Source organism: Neodiprion lecontei, chromosome 5 (genome assembly GCF_021901455.1).
Source record: "Neodiprion lecontei isolate iyNeoLeco1 chromosome 5, iyNeoLeco1.1, whole genome shotgun sequence".
Classification (NCBI taxonomy): Eukaryota; Metazoa; Arthropoda; class Insecta; order Hymenoptera; family Diprionidae; genus Neodiprion; species Neodiprion lecontei.
Window position 1 is genome coordinate 10,817,405 of NC_060264.1, and position 5,014 is coordinate 10,822,418.

The 5,014-nt window shown below is 33.7% G+C and overlaps 1 long non-coding RNA gene across 1 annotated transcript; it reads right to left on the bottom strand.

Moving 5' to 3' along the window:
- Positions 1–3,837: 3,837 nt before the first annotated feature.
- Positions 3,838–4,709, bottom strand: LOC124294600. Its single transcript, XR_006904509.1, has 3 exons — positions 4,296–4,709; positions 4,058–4,200; positions 3,838–3,989 (listed from the first exon to the last, which is right to left on the bottom strand). It is a non-coding gene; the product is annotated as an uncharacterized LOC124294600 (long non-coding RNA).
- Between the last annotated feature and the right edge of the window lie 305 nt (positions 4,710–5,014).

Below are 5,014 nucleotides of genomic sequence, written 5' to 3' on the forward strand. Positions count from 1 at the left end.
ATGAAAATGAGCATCAGTGTTTTTGTAATGCGAGAAGAGTATTACGGAAATGGTGAAACGTCGAGTTCGCATCAGTTTGATTTGTATGGACGCCAATAGTCTGGTCGAGAAGTGAGTTCACTGAGAAAAATCGTTGGAATGGTCTTAAAAATATGGCGATTGGTGCATTGGATTCAGAATTTAAAATGTTGAAACCGGTATTTTTTAATTAATCCGCCAATAAAAATTTCAATAGTTATAAACAAAAAACGAAAAGAAAAAAAGGGAGTCTCCGTTTTATAGCTATAATTTCAAAAATATAAAAGATAAATGAATTTTGAAAAAGATCCTAAAAGAGGAGGAAATTTCCGATGAAAAAGTCCGTACTCCCGGAATTCTAGCTTTATTATTTATAATTTTAATTTATCGTTGAAAATAGGACTTGAAGGAATGTAGTCTTACCAAAAAAAAATTTTCAAAAATATTCAACTTGTCTATTTGTTTATAATAAATTTTTAAACAATACAAGTTAAAAAATTTTCAGCCAAGCTAATAAACGCAACATATTAATTTAAAAACAACAAAAATTCAAGATTTACGAAAAAAAAAATTTTTCATAACATTAGCCGGATTTTTCCATTTTTGATAACTTTGAAAAATCATTATAAACAAATGAAAAAACTTTTATAAACTTTTACCACTGAATCTTGTTCATTATTTATATAAGAAGAGCTCACAAAAGAAAAAAAATTTATAGACCCGTTTTTTAAACTTTTACAAGTGATTTTATGAAAAGTCAAATCTACGAAAAATGAGTTAATTAACAATGAAATAACTTAAACGAAAATTGAGTTAAAAATTTTTTATTGGTAAGACTACATTCCTTCAAGTGTCTAGATAACACTATAATTTATTCAAATTTTTAAATTAATACTGAATGTTATAAAAAAATTGTTTCGTGTTGCATGCTTCGCTAGGCGGTGACGCCTAGGCACCGAAACGGCCGCGCGGAGCCCTATTTTCAACGTTAAATTAAAATTATAAATAATAAAGCTAGAATTCTGGGAGTACGAAATTTTTCATCGGAAATTTCCTCCTCTTTTAGGATCTTTTTTCGAAATTCATTTATCTTTTATATTTTTGAAATTATAGCTATAAAACGGAGACTCCCTTTTTTTCTTTTCGTTTTTTGTTTATAACTATTGAAATTTTTAATGGCGGATTAATTAAAAAATACCGGTTTCATCATTTTAAATTCTGAATCCAATGCACCAATCGCCATATTTTTAAGACCATTCTAACGATTTTTCTCAGTGAACTCACTTCTCGACCAGACTAAATAACAGTCGTTCCTTTATAGATAAAGAAAATTGCTAGTCTAAAACAGTTGATACTTCTGGGGATAATCTAGAACGTGACGTTAGTATGCAAGCATCTGGCAGCACGACTGCTATTCGGACTGTTTCGCATGTATTGCTGCCAACGTTCAATAGCTCCAATGCTACTGTGAAGTGGGATGACCATGATACCAAAATGATGCTCGATCTCTACGCTGAAAACTTGAACCACGTTGGACCATTCAAAACAAAGAAAAATATGTGGGAACACATTGCGGTTGAAATTTCAACAACCTTCAGTAAATATGTAAATGATCAACAATGCGAGTCACGATTTAAAACTGTGAAGAATCGTTAAAGGTTTAGCTGTTACTCATAACAAGCAGTCAGCAACGACGCGAAGGTTGTGCCGTACTAGCAGGAAATGGACGACATCAGAAGTATAGACGACAGTGTTCAGCCTGAAGTTCTTGTGTCTGTGGGTAACACCCGCGTATTGAAACAAAAACGAAAAGAAGATGCTGAAAGAGGTGGAACTGAAAAAAAAACAAGATCCTCTGCTTGCTATGTATCTTGAATTGCAAGAAAAAAAAGAAGAAAACAAAGAACGTCGGCATCAAGAAAAAATGAAAATCTTTATGGAATATTGTCTGAAGAAGCAAAGTGAATGATAAAACTGATACTTATAAAAATTTAACTGGTTGCACTGGCGTGCACCAAGTGCAGTTTCATCCTTTTCTGCCATAGACTTTGGAAAAATATGAAAATATACTCTGTGTGCACCAGTGCAACCAGTCGAATTGGCTATTATAATATTGCGTATGATCATCACATTAATATTACATTTTTTTTTAAGATTATTGTAAGAATCAGTGGAAGAAATTTCCTATCGTTCCAACTCTTGTATTTTCTAACAGATATCGTTTGTTATATTCTTCAAATTTATTTGTTATATTATTACTTCGAACTTATAAAATATTATATTACTTCCAACCTGTAAAAATAAGTATCATCCAAAGTATCACAAACAAATATTACTGGATACATTATCAATTCTCACTTTAAAAAATATCCAAAAAAGGGCCAAGCTCAAGTTAAATTGCAGGAATTGCAGTGATAATTGTTTGCGGTATTTTGATTTTCAACATCAAGAGATGTGGCCCCGACAAATATTCGAACCGAGCTTTGTTGCACGACAAACTTACTTCAGGTTAGAACAATCAAACCAGTGAGATTATTTATCGGTATCATGTCACGTCAATGTTGTGATAATGTATCCTGTGATATTTGTTTGTGAGGTTTTCTTATCATTCGTTATAATGTTTGATAAGGTTAATTCTTTAGTCAAAAAATATAAGCAAAGATAAGGTTTTATAAAATGTATCTTTATTTCTGTTAATTAACTCCACATCATAATTTTTCATCCATCAATTTTCGTCAACGATAGATCCAACTGTAAAAAATTGACAATTTCACTACAACAGTATTGCTTTTGGAGACAAAATGAGGGAGTTCGTTATATTATTTATATCGAAATTGATAGTTTCAATTTTGATAATTTTTTATCTTTAATGATCTAGACCTTGACATTTTCGGTAGGTGAATATTTTATGCAGCATATCAGACATTACAAAAATTATTTTTTACAAATCTTATAAATTGACAAATGATGTACGTTACAAATTGCAGTGTTTACATGAATTTACATGAATTGCCTGGCCAGCAAATTGCGTTTCAATACACCTAAACGCCGAGCTTCATCGTTTATAATAAACTCTGCTTCAGGCACTGGTTCTGCCATGTAATATTCAATTCCATCCAAGAAGTCGTTTCTTTCGATACATAACTTATGCATTTCGATGTCTTTAAAACACCCCACATATCTGTTCTTATTAGTTGCCTGAATCTTTGCTTTAAAAGCCCAAAAGCATTTTCGATTAAAACTCTTGTTGAACAGAACCGCCTGTTATATTCTCTTTGATCATCTGTTAAATTTCCGTAATCCCGGATCGGTGTCATCAGATTTTCACATATCGGATAAGCAGAATCTCCGAGTATATGAAAATCTGGGCCCATTGATAGCACGGTAGGGCGAATAAATGACAAAGTAAATACTCTCGTGTCATGAATTTTTCCTGGTATTCCGGTAAATACATCAAGGAACTTCTTCGCATCGCATATTCCTTGCAAAGTCAATGCCGTTGTATCGTGACGATTAACGTAGGTCGACTTAATTTTATGTGCGGGTGTACGGATATTTATAAACGTACCATCAATGCATCCGCATACTCCTGGATATCCTGGATATCCTGAAATCTGAAATTTATATGTATTGTGAAACTTGTTCTCGTTGCTGCCCCTAATTATACCTGAGTGAAAATATTCCCTAGAATCTGATAGATTATTGTAGAATCTGGAAAAAATTTTCCAGAATATTTCAGACCGATGCAGAGATGTGTTTTAACATGCTAGTCATATATTCGGTACTTTACCACCTCAAATTCCTCACAAATGTATTATTTCTCCTGCAAGGTACGAGGAAATCTGATAACCAGAGGACCCAATTCATCTGCAAAATGAGTCGTTACACTTTCTATCATTGCGTGCGCTGTTGACAAACTCAAACCAAAGAGTTGAGCTACAATGCAGTAAACAGATTTGTTACCTGCAAACCTATTAAGTCAAAAAAATTAATAAGTCATCGCAAAACAAAAAACAAAGTACCATCAATTATCACTCACCATAAATAACATAGAATAAACTCTTCAGCAGTGTTTACTCTCACACCACCGAAAGGTGGTCCTTAGGGATAATGTTCGCTCTGTTTGAATAAAGATATCAAATAATGGCAAGTTTCTCGCGACACTCTAAAATGACTTTTGAACTGCAAAAAAAAAAAAACAATTGTAGTTCAAGCATCCAACTTCCTTGGAATTCAATAGTTCAATAAAAAAAGACATTGTGAGGTTAAGTACGTACTTGTTTATCGTTATAGTGGTTAACAACGTCAGCGATGTAATTTTGGATGCGCGGAATCTGGTGTTTTCTATTGGCGATATTCCGCAATAATAAAATATCTTCTTCGTCATCGGAATTCTCGGACAAAAATAACTCCTCGATTATTCGTACTTCATGAAGTGGCTCTGCCATATTTGTGTTGCTCGAACCGCTCTGACCCCTGCTTTCCTAGCAGATTTTTGTTCATAGACCAATCAAAATTTAGTATTTCAACCGTCCCTCGAAAATGCGGTCGCTACACTCAACCTGCTCGGTTTTCTCTCGAACACAAAACTCGCTCCTGGAGTGCTCTGAGAGCGTTCATTCGAAAACGTCATTACAATAACAAAATACGACAACAGCTTTCGGACACTAACACCTATAGAATTGCAAGATATGACCTCTGCAACACTCTACCGTCTAAGGTAAACAAACTCTCCTTTGGTTGGTTTAATTCTGAATTAATCAACAAAAGCATACATAGAAGTATCACTACCTATAACAGTGTACTCCCACCCGCATATGGCCTCCCTAAAATCCATAAAGAAGGGATTCCAGTACGAATCATAGTCTCCTTTGTTAATAGCCCGACTCACGCCTTATCTAAATCATTGGTTGACTAGAAATATCATCCCTTCTGCCTCCAGAGTCAAAGACAGTTTTACATTGGTGGAAAAAATATGTAAACTGATTATTCCAGA